Here is a 13,156-nt window from a genome sequence, read left to right as displayed (position 1 = left end):
CACTTCCATAAGATTTTGAGTTTTGAATTTTCTCTACCACCCCATTCTTCCCCACTCCACAAAATGATTTTCCATCTGCTATAGGCTCTACTTATACATTTATATTAAACATATTTTCATTTTAGTCATGATATGAAGAAACATTAAAACTAATGGGAGGAACCATGGAAAAGAAGAAACTAAACAAAACAACAAAAGAAAAGAAAAGGAGAACAAGTAGTATGCTTCCATCTACACTCAGAATCCAAAGTTCTTTCATTGAATGTGGATAACATTTTGCTTTCTGAGTCTCTTGGAATTGTCTTAGATTCTTGCACTGCTGAGAAGGACTAAATCTGTCAAGGTCAGCCGTCACAGAATGTGGCTGTTACTATATACAATGTCCTCCTGGCTCTGCTCCCTTCACTCATCATCAGTTCATATATGCCTTTCCAGGTTTTTCTGAAGTCCACCTGCCCATCATTTCATATAGCAAAATAGTATTCCATTACATCTGTATACCACAACTTGCTTAACCATTCTTCTCAATTTCCAATTCTTTGCCACCACAAAAAGAGCTGGCATAAATATTGTTGTACATGTGGGTGTTTTTTTTTTCCATTTTTATGATCTCTTTGGGATACAGACCTAGAAGTGTTATTGCTGGGTCCAAGTGTATGCACAATTTTATAGCCTTTTGGTTATAGTTCTAAATTGCTCTCTAAAATGGCTGGATGAATTGACAACTCCACCCATAATGCATTAGTATTCAAATTCTCTCACATCTTCTCAAAATGTGCCACTTTCCTGTTTTGTCATGTTAGCCAATCTGATAAATATGATGTGGTACCTCAGAATTGTTTTGGTTTGTATTTCTCTAATCAATAGTGATTTAGAGCATTTTTTTTCATGTGACTATAGATAGCTTTGATTTTTTTGTATGAAAACTGTCTGTTCATGTCCTTTGACCATTGATTAATTGAGGAATGACTGGTATTCTTATAAATTTGACTCAGTTATCTATATATTTTAGAAATGTGCCCTTTATCAGAGATATTGGCTGAAAAAAATAGTTTCCCAGATTTCTGCTTCCCTTCTAATCTTGGTTTCATTGGATTTGTTTGTATGAAAATTTTTCAATATAATGCAATCAAAATCATCCATTTTGTATTTCATAGTGTTCTCTATCTCTTCTTTGCTCATAAATTCTTCCCTTCTCCATAAATCTAGCAGCTGAACTATTCCTTGCTCTCTGAGTTTGACTATAGTATCACTCTTTGTATCTAAATCTTATAACCATTTTCACTTTACCTTGGTGTAGGGTGTAAGATGTTGGACTATACCTAGTTTCTGCCATGCTCTTTTCCAGCTTTCCCAACAGTTTTGTTAGTGAGTTCTTATGACAGAAACTGGAGCTTTTGGTTCTATCAAATAGTAGATTGCTATTTTCATTAACTTGTGTCTTGTGTACCTAACCTATTCCATTGATCCACCACTCTATTTCTTAGCCAGTACCAAGGAGTTCTGATGACTGCTACTTTATAATACAATTTTTAAGATCTGTTACAGTGGGGCAACCTTCCCTTTTCTTTTTCACTAATTCCCCTGATATTCTGGACCTTTTTTTTCTTCCAGATGAATTTTGTTATTGTTTTTTTCAACTTCCATAAGTTTTTTTTGGTAATTTGGTAATTTGATTTTTATGACACTCAATAAGTAATTTAGGTAGAATTGTCATTTTTATTATAGTAACTCAGTCTACTCAGAGCAACTGATATTTTTCCAGTTGTTTAGATCTGATTTTATGTTTGTGAAAAGTGTTTTGTAATTGTGTTCAACTAGTCTGGCAGAAATTTGGCATAGACAAAGACCTCATACAATATAATGAGATAATCTCAAAAGACATACATGATTTAGACATAAATAATGTTAGCATAAGCTGATTATGGGAGCATAAAACAAATTATCTATCAGATTTACAAACAGGACAACATTCATGACCAAATAAGATATAGAAAGGATCATAGGAGGCAAATTATATAAATTTGAATACAGAAGATACAAAACTACATTTTTCACAATTAAAAACCAATGCAGGGGCAGCTATGTGGCGCAGTGAGTAGAGCACCGGCCCTGGAGTCAGGAGGACCTGAGTTCAAATCTGGCCTCAGACACTTGACACATGTACTAGCTGTGTGACGTTGGGCAAGTCACTTAGCCCCAATTGTCCTGCCAAAAAAAAACCAAAAAAAAAAAACCAAAAAACAAACAAAAAAAACAAAGAAAAAAATAAAAATAAAAACAATGCAGTCAAAAGTGGAAGAAAATCAGAAAAGTGGAAAAAATGTTTTCAGTGTTTCTATCACAGAGGTCTTCTCAAATTTACAGATATATTTGCCAAATTTATAAAAAAATAGAAGCATTTATTCTCCGATTGATAAAGTGTCAAAGAATATGAACAAAAAGTTTCCAGAGGAAGAAAAGATAGCCATCAATTGTCATTTGAATAAAAATTCTCTAAGTCACAAATAATTAGCAACATTCAAATTAAAACACATTTGAGTTACTGTCTCATGCACATAAGGTTTGTTAAGATATTAGAAAAGGAAAATGATAAATGCTAGAGAGAATGTAGTTAAAATAGATACATTAATGCATTGTTGTTGGAGCTGTGAACTAATCTGTTTTGGAGAACAGTTTAGAATTATGGGAAATGGAATATCAAACCGTGCACACTCTTTAACCCAGAAATACTGCTACTTGGTCTATATCCCAAGCAGATTGAAGAAAAAGGTAAAGAACCCACAAGTGCAAAAAAGATGCAGTACCTCTTTTTGTGGTCACAAAGAATTGGAAATTGAGGTATTTCCCCTCAATTGGGAAATGGCATTAATAATTACTGTATATGAATTTGATGGAATACTAACACATTGTAAGAAATGATGAATGGGATGATTTCTGAAAAATCTGGGTTGACATATCAACTAGTGAAACATAAAATGAGCAGAACCAGGAGAACAATCTTCACAGTAACAACAATAGTGAAAAGATAAACAAGATAATGAAAGACTTAATAATGCTGATAAATACAATGATTCAGTACAGCTTCAAAAGAATCATGATGTAAAATACTCTCCATCTCCTATTGGGGAACTGATGGATTGAGAATACCGGTGGAGGCATATTGTTTTTCTTTCTTTGTTTTTCTTAATTTTTTTTTTAAACTTGGCTAATGTGGAAATATATTTTGAATGACTTCATATGTACAATAATTATTATGATTCTTGACTTCTCCATGGTGTGAAAGTGGCAATAAAGTGAACATAGCAATAAATTGAGTCTCAATTATTGTTTTGTTTTCACAGTGCATATTAAAGTTACATTCACACCGTATTATAGTATTTTGAGTTTGTGATAGTATTATACCAAAAATGTACATATCTTAAATAAAAAAATATTTTATTGCTAAAAAAATTACTAACCATAATCTAAGCCTTCATAATCTTATTTATTCATTTATTAATTAATTAATTAATTTATTTGTTTGTTTGTTTGTTTTGCCGGTGGAGGTTCTTGCCTTGATGTTGATGGGTTGCTTACTGATCAGTGGTGGTTGTTGAAGTTTGGGGTTGCTGTGGCATTTTTTTAAAAGACAACATTTAAGTTTTATGTGATTGACTTCCTTTCACTTGAACACCTAGAGGCCATGGGAGGATTATTAATTGGTCTAATTTCAATATTATTATGTCTCAGACAATAGGGAGGCCTGTGGAGAAGAAGAGATTCAGGGGCATGGCTGGTTGGTGAAGCTGTTAGAATACACACAACATTTATCAATTAAATTTACTGTCTATTATGGGCACAGTTAATGGCTCCAGAGAATCACAATAGTAACATCAAAGATCATAGATCACCATAATAGGTATGATGATAATGAAAAATATTTCTAATATTGTGAAAATTATTAAAATGTAACACAGAGACATGATGTGACTACATAATGTTGGAAAAATATTGGCACCACTAGATTCATTTGACATAGGGCTGCTGCAAGCCTTCCATTTGGAAAAAAAAATCACAATATCTGTAAAATGAAAGAAAGCTAAGCAAAAATAAAACAAGGTATACCTGTAATCTGATTCTACTACAAGATATTTCTAGATGGTTTTGAAATAGATTTATATTGTCCCCTATTCCCTTAGGCTCCTTAGAATTAAACTTCAGCTATTTGCTAGCTGTATGTTTTTGAGCAAGACACTGAACATTTCTGGATCTCAGTCTTTTCATCTGTAAAATGAGACTCTCTACTAGTTCTATAATTGCAGGTGCTTTGATCCTGTGATCTCTAATTTTTATGATGCAGATGATTTCAAAATCTTGAATAAAGACAAAAAACCCGATGGGATCCTGGAGATGATTTGGAAAGTTTATTGAAACTATACTCTTCCTGGCTCACTAAAGTCATTTTGATATTTGTGATTAGGGATATTTCTAGCCTTAGGAGAGATAACTATGTGGTTCATTGGATAGACCTGTGCTCAAATACAACATTTGAAACTTACTCCTAGTAAGTAAATAACCCTGGTGAAACCATTTAATTCCTAATTTCATCAGTTTCCTAAACTTTAAAATGAAGATTTTAGTATGACCTCTCTCCCACAGTTGTGATTCTAAAATGAGATAATACTTGTAAAGTGCTTAGCACAGGGGCTGGCGTAAAATAGAAGCTTAATAAATACTTTCTTCCTTAATTGACATGTTTGGATGTTCCTGAACAAAATAACAGATGACAATATTTTCTCGATATCCTGGTTTGATTATTTTTCTAAGTCAATTGTCATATTCAATGGTATTTACAAAATGTATTTATAATTGTATTATAATAAATAATACATTGGTTAAGTACAATCCAAAATAATCAAGACATCAGGAAGATAATAAGAATGTTTTTATAAATTCTAAAAAATGTTTAAATCAATAAGTATTATAGTAAAATCTATCTCCCACTTTTAAAACCTTTTAGTGAAATTCAGCATTTCCAAGTGTAAATAAATCATTTTGATGTTTTCCAATTACAACAACTGTTCTCAAAATATTTAGCCTACCAATTTTTAGGGTAATTGACAATCTTTTACATTTAAATCTGGCCAGAGACCACATTTTGGACTGTGTTTGATTAACAAGTTCAAATGAACAGTTGATAATATCTAGGCTTTGACTGCCATCAAATCAATGATTACAAGTCTGTAACCTGCTAAATAGATGACAATTACTCTGCCTTCATTTTCATTTCTTTTCTGTTCCATTTTTGTAGGTTTATAGTGACATTGACATTTTCCTCTGGATTTAGACATTATTTCACCTTATCTTCCTGTTACAACATTACTCGTTATAAATGAAATATGTATTCAACAATTTTGTACTGTTTTATTTCAATAAGTGATTGATTGCAATCAAACAGATGAAGGTTTTATTATCACAACAATTTTCACATTGGTGCCATTGAGATTACGCTAGCACTGCCAAGAGAGCTTCCTCATTTTAGGAATTTAAAATTCATCTATTGAAAAGATTAGGAGGGAAGCAGAAAATTGGAATAAAATCTTCACATCCAGTGTCTCTGATAAAGGCCTCACTTCTAAAATATACAAGGAACTGAGCCAAATGTAAAGGAATATAAGTCATTCCCCAACTGAGAAATGGTCAAAGGATATGAACTGGTAATTTTTAGAGGAAGAAATTAAGGATATCTTTAGGCATATGAAAAAATGCTCTAACTCACTATTGCTTAGAGAAATGCAAATGAAAACAACCCTTAGTTACCACATCTCTCATGTCAGATTGGCTAACATGACAAAACAGGAAAATGATAAATGTTGGAAAGGATGTGGGAAAATTGGAACATTTACATTGCTAGCAGAGTTGTGAATGGATCCAGCCATTCTGAAGAACAATTTGGAAATATGCCCAAAGGGCTATAAAAATGTGCATACCCTTTGACCCAGCAATACCACTTCTAGGGCTGTATCCCAAAGAAATCACACAAGTGAGAAAGGGACCTGTATGTACAAAAATATTTATAGAAACTCTTCTTGTGGTAGCAAAGAATTGGAAATCAAGTGGATGCCCATTAATCAGGGAATGGCTAAACATGTTGTGGTATGTGAATGCAATGGAATGCTATTGTGCTATGAGAAATGGGAAAGATACAGACTTCATAATAACCTGGAAAAACCTACATGATATAATTCTGAGTGAGGGGAGCAGAACCAGGAGAACATTGTACACAACCACGGATATACTGATTCTGTGATGACTAATCTTGATGGACTTGGCTCTTCTCAGCAATACAAGGTTCAAAGACAACTCTGAAGGACTAATGATGGAAAGAGCTATCTACATCCAAAGAAAGAACTATGGAGTCTGAATGCAGATTGAGGCAAACTATTTGCTCTCCTTTTTTTTTCTCTCTTTTTTTTTGGTTTTGTTTCTTTGTTTCCTCATGATTCATTCCATTGGTCATAATTCTTCTTTACAACTTGACTACTGTGTAAATAAACTTAATGCAAAGTTATCTATAGAAGATATCGAATTCCATGCCATCTTGGGGAGGAGGGGAAGAGTGGGGGAAGAAAATCTGGAACTCAAAATCATGTGGAACTGAGTGTTGTAAGCTAAAAATAAAAAAAAAAAATCTTAATTTAAAAAAATGCTCCAGGTAGCAACTTGACATGCAAGGACACAAGGCAAAAGAAAACAAATGTTTAACATATTTAAGTGAAATTTTTGAGGGATGTCTGAAAATTTTGGAATTTGAAAAGATGGTTAATTTTATTCTATAGGCATTTGTTTTATTTAAATCAGCAGTTTTTACTTTTTTAAAAATATTTCAGGACCTCTTTAGATTCGTAATATTTAAAGAAGACTTTTAGTCTATAAAGAGCTTTTGTTTCTGTGAGTTATATCTACCTATATTTATCATATTAGAAATTAAAATGTTTTTATATTATTATTAAATTTGCTTTGGCCTGACAGACTCCCTGACAGTGTCTCTGTAACTCCCAAGTTATCTGCAACATACTTTGAGAACTGCTCATTTAAATATATACATCATTCTACTTTATAGAGAGGTTTGCTCCCTTTCATAAAGTTAAATACAATTTTAAGAAGTATTATTTTACAAAAATTTATCAGGAATGGACCTGGCATGAATCTTAATTGAATTAGTCCAGTTTCTTCATTTTAAAAAAAATAAGGCCTAAAAAAGTGAAGTGATTTTTTTCATTGTCATAGATAAAGGGTGTATCAGGATTTGAGAATCATATGGTCTTTGATTCAACATTTCATGTATTTTCCACTGTACTTGGAAACAAATAGGACCAGAAGAATAAAGATTATAGAGCATGTTGGCGTGGAAAGAGACTTAGATCTTTCTTCTAGTTTAACTTTCCAGTATTGTGGATGAGAAAATTAAAGTTAAATAAAAATTTAACAGTAGTTAAAGCATTTTAGCCCTGGTCAACAGATGATAAGTGGGAAGCAGGAAATCATAGTTAGTGCATAGCATGCTAAACTTTAAACTTGGCATTGAGAAGATCTAGGTTAGAATTTTGCTTCAGACACTCACTCTAGGAAAGTGAGTAAATCTTGCAGAGCTTCAGTTTCCTGTCTTCATCTACAAAACTGAGATAATAATTGTACTTATCTCACAGGTTTGTTGTGAGAATCAAATAAAATGATGTATGCAAATCATACTTATTAATGCATGTTAATCACAATATTGTTATGCATTTTAATCTTTTTTTTAATATGTAAGGCTCAAAATCCTAGCTCTCAATCTCCAAACCAAGGTCTCAAGCTCTGGCAGAATCAACCTAGTTGGAAAGCCCTTTGAGTGCAGTCATGGTCAATCTAGGCAAATTCAGAAAATTTCATGCTAGGATCAAAGATCTAGTGCTGGAAGAGACCTCAGAGGCCATCTCATTTAACTCCCTCCTTCTGAAGGGGAGGAAACTAGGATAACCAGACCTATGTGTTTACTGTTCCCAAGGACACACAAGTATTGAACATCAGAGGCAGTATTTGTGCCATACTGTAAGATCAGAGAATCATATTTAAAGCTTGAAAGAAACTTAGAGATCATTGAATATCATCTCTTTTTCAGATTAAAGAAATACAGCCAATGATGTTAGGTGATTTGCTCAGGGTCACACAGCTAATAAGTGTTTGAGATGGGATTCAGTTCCTGATGTTTCTAAGTCCATGTCTACAACTTTACATATTATCTCCCCATGTTTGAGCCCACTCTCCTCAGACTGAGTGAAAGTGTAGAACAAAAATAAAGGCTATTCCTTCACTAAACAGTGAGTAAATAGGAAACAATCATATTGTACCTCTTCATACTCTGAACATTCTTCCATCACCTCAAACCTTTCTTGAGGCAGGAACTCACCAAACCTTCATGTGGGATGATAGATAACTTGCTGAAATCTGGCAAAGAATATGCAAATGTTCCAAGGACTGTGCCATCATTGGCCAATGAGGCCATACCTCCCCAATTCTATATAAAATGGAATACTTGATTTCCATAGACTCAAAAGTCCCTCCAAGGTCTAATTATTGTGACCCTATGGTTGGTTGTATTTAAGAAATAAGGAAGATTATCCTTCAGAAGAATGTATTTGATATTTATCAAATGATTAGAAATTCAGGCCACCATCTTACTTGAAGAGAAAGATGGAGTGAGGGGAAGAGAATGGCATTAGGAAGAGAAAGTGACTGAAATATTAAGATAACAGAGTGAAAAGTGGGGAATTTAGGATAAAGAGATAGCGAGACAGAGAGATAATAACCAAAGATCTATATCTAACTAAAAAGAAGGCATTACTTCTATATCAATGATAGTGCAGGCTAGAGGAGATCATTAAAATTATTAGATGATAACACAGAAATTCAAATTATATACTTGTTTAAACTTAAGTCAAAGCTCCAACATTCAAAGCCTCCAAGAAAAATATTAATTGGTTGCAGGCCATGGAGGAGCTCAAAAAGGAGTTTGAAATTCAAATAAGAGAAGTAGAGGAGAAATTGAGAAGAGAAATGAGAGTGATGCAAAAAAATCATAATGAACAAGTGAATAGCTTGGTGAAGGAGACCCAAAAGAATACTGAAGAAAATAACAATTTAAAAAATAGACTAACCCAAATGGCAAAAGAGCTCCAAAAAGCCAAGGAGGAGAAGATCAACTCGAACCTGCTGCAAATCTTCAGCAGGCTCTGCACTCCTGCTCTGATCCACCACTCAATTCCTCCCACCACGTGGGCCTGGGGCCGGAAGTAACTGCAGCTGTAGTTCTGTAGCTGCATCTCCCTCACTGCCCCTGGGGCGGTGGCCGAACCTCGAACTCTGTCCCCCGCAGCTTTTCCCACTAACCTTCTCTGTTGTCTTTGGTGTTTGTGGGTTGAGAAGTCTGGAAACTGCCACAGCTCACTGATTCAGGGTGCTAGGGTCTGTCCTGCCTGGCTCCTGGTCTGGTTTGTCTTGCTGCCTCCCACGCTGAGCTCTGCTCCCCTACACTCTGTGCACCATAGACCTTATCCAGCGACTGTCCAGGCTGTCCTGGGCTGGATCCCTGCTTCCCTCTGCTATTTTGTGGGTTCTGCAGTTCTAGAATTTGCTCAGAGCCATTTATATAGGTTTTTGGAGGGACATAGTGGGGAGCTCATGCAAGACCCTGCTTTCCAGCCACCATCTTGGCTCTACCCCTGAAACGGCATAATATATTGTTAAGGAAGCCATATTGGTTTTATATTCAGCATTTCTTTTTCCAAGCTGTCCACCAACAACTCCTTTAACTAAAGATTCTAAAATGTAATGAGTAATTAAAATCAAACATATTAGCCTATAATTTGCAAAACTCTTTCTCTCTCTTATAAATAATGTTTTTATTCTCTTAGCTATAAACTTCCTATTATGAATTTATATTCTGTTCTTGCCAGTACAAAGTTGAGAAAACAAAAGAAAAATAAAGTTAAGCAACTCTGCTCTTTGTTTGTTAATCATTGTCATGATCACCAGACACAGAATAAGAAATAATTCATTCCATTCATTGGTTTAATTTTATTATAATATATATTTGAACAAAAAATAGAACTATTAAAAGTATGAAAGCAAAGGTTCCTACAAACATTTAAGATGATTATAGCAATTTAAAGTGATCTTTACAAAGAACTAAATTAATTTATTTAAATTTTATCTGGTTTCATTTTATTTTACAATGGATCTTAAAGCAAAACATACAAACAACAAGAAAAGCCACTTCTTTGTCAACCTGCTTAGCATCATTTTCCTTAGTCTTTTTTTCCTTATTGAATTGGTGGTGTCAAAATTCTGCAGGAAAAAAAAAAAAAAACAACAGCAACAAAGTTTTCTCCTCACCTCTACCTCTAAGAATCTCTAGCTTCCTTCAAGATTTAGTCAATGTAAAATCTGTTACATAAAGTCTTTTATAATGCCCCAGCTACAGTTGCCCTACTCTTCTCAAATCATCTTTTTCCCATGCTATATTTACTTTGTATAATAGAAACACACACACACACACACACACACCCATACACACACACACACACACATGTTATAGCCTCCAATAAACTTTTACTTTTGTCTTTATAGTATGTAATTAATAAGTGTTAGTTACTTGATTCGTTGTTTGTGAACTTTAATACTTTTCACACTATTTATTGGGACTCTTCTAGGCTTTTGTAACCCTCCAGTGCCTTGCAAATACATGCCTTTTAAAAATGTACTTTGTTGGTGGACCTTCAGTGAAGAAATTAATACCTAGGCACTTGAACTGTCAGCTAAGAATCTGGACTTCAACCACTGCTACATAGAAATAATCAATGATTATGTAACAATTATGCAAAAGCTTGGTAACATCAAAAACAGCATAAGTGATAAGATATTAAGGAATTTAAATGTTTTATCTCTATAGTATAAAGCAAAAATAAATAACAACGTTTATTAATAAGATATTAACTATCAAGGCATATATGTGTATTTCATAAAACTAATAAAAATAATTACTTTCTTAAAGTTCTACTCTCGTGTATCATCCTGGAACACAGATAACTCAGTTCTTTCAGGAAATGCTGGTAGAGCACAGACTGTGGCAATTTTATCAGGTTTGGAAGGCATTCAGCATGTTGTTATTAAAGGTCTATGTTTGCTTCCTGAGAATTTACCTTGGTAAATCCAAATAGATTCATCACCAGTACAGTGACCACTTTATGATTAATTGTTTGGCCCTGGCAGCCAAAGACAAAGAAACTTACAAAATGCCCCATCAGTCTTGTCTAGCTCTCATACCAATGGCTTTCTATTAAGTATTATTTTAGACTGCCTATAAAACACACAGAGACACATAGTTATAGTTATAGTTATAAATGTGAGATCCTTGTTTGACAACCAGTGAGTGAAATTCTACTGAAGGATTTTAATTGGATGAATCTTTCCTTTCTGGATTTAAAAAAAAAGAGGACAGAAGGAAATTGTAATTAAATGATTAGATGGCTCATATTTTCCTTAAAAAGACAAATACATGAATTGATTTTATTGTATGTTCAAAGGTAATAAGAAAGATCAGCACATGAGACATTTGGTTATCTCATATCATGGAGTTCATATGTATTAGAACAAAAAAATAAAACAATAAAAAGTATGAAAACCAAAGTTCCAACAAACATTTTAGATGATTATGGCAATTGAGATATCTTTGCAAAGAATTAAATATAAGTACCTAAATTAGTTATAAGGGATATATGAAAAAAGCACTAACTGCTTCCAGAGAAAGAAGTGATAAATGGAATTATCTATAGAACAATTTTACATATATATAACTATATTTGTCTAATGGTAGCTATTCCTAAGGTGGAGGTGGGGAGAAGGGAGGCAAGAAAAATAAAGGAAAAAAAATATACATGACAATTTTGCTGTGTATTCGAAAGGAATAGCAAGTTTTGTGTAGTACATTTGCAGTTTCATGTACAATGATCTTTTTATTGTACCATGTTATGGAAATGGTTGTTTTATTACATAAATTTAAAAATTAATTAAATAACACTTAAAAAGAATTAAATAGGGCCCTCATATTAAATCAGAATAGGGTTTGATATTTTATGATTTCAATGAAAAGGTAGGTAGAGGTGAGGATGCTGAAAATGTGTGCTAGAAATTTTAATTCACAGACAAAAAAGAGAACTAAAGGACTCAACAACTACAAAAAAAGTCATTTAATGATGAACACACTAAGTGACAGATTAAAGATAGAAAAAAATCTTCAAGTGTGTGTACATGTGTGTGTGTTGAAACACTATTAACCTTTAAAAAAAAAGAGGTAGTCACTCTCATTTGTACTCTAGCATTACCAACCCAGAAATACTTCTGCAGAAAGTAGAAATGGCTCTAAAGGAAATAAATATAACAAATATACCTGAACAAGTGTAAGTAAACAAAAAGCAATTCCACACCACATTTTACAGATAGCTGAAGGTTGAAAAGGTATTTAAAGGAGGGGGTGATCCCAAGATGCTCAAATCCATTTGTGATTTCATCTACTTGTCTTTCCCTTTCAAAGTAAAAATTGTGAAGCTCCTATGTCTGTGTTGTTTTTATGCTTTTCCATACAGTCATCTTAGTACACAAAAGGAGCAGGCAGGCCTTTCTTATTTTCTCATGGAATTGTGCTTGACTATTATGCACTACTTCTGTGCAACACTAACACTGTGGTTACCTACCTATCTTCTCTCATTCTTGAGACATGAATAGTTCCCCTACTCTTTCTTTCTTTCTTTCTTTCTTTCTTTCTTTCTTTCTTTCTTTCTTTCTTTCTTTCTTTCTTTCTTTCTTTCTTTCCTCCTTCCCTCCTTTCTTCCTTCTTTTTTTTCTCTTTCTTTCCTTGTTCTGCTATTTTTTTTTGTTTTTGCTCCTGTTCTTCTTGTTAGGGTGTGTGTGCGTGCGTGTGTGTGTGTGTGTGTGTGTGTGTGTGTGTGGACTGAGGAAAGACTTTTCCAAAAGATGGGGCTTGAGTACTGTCTTGAAGGAAACCATCAAAGCCATGAAGCAGAGGTAACCTCATCAAATTCAATTCAATAAACATTTATTAAGTACCTACTACATG

This window comes from Trichosurus vulpecula, chromosome 1 (assembly GCF_011100635.1).
Source record: "Trichosurus vulpecula isolate mTriVul1 chromosome 1, mTriVul1.pri, whole genome shotgun sequence".
Classification (NCBI taxonomy): domain Eukaryota; kingdom Metazoa; phylum Chordata; class Mammalia; order Diprotodontia; family Phalangeridae; genus Trichosurus; species Trichosurus vulpecula.
Note: the sequence above shows the minus strand (reverse complement) of the source record.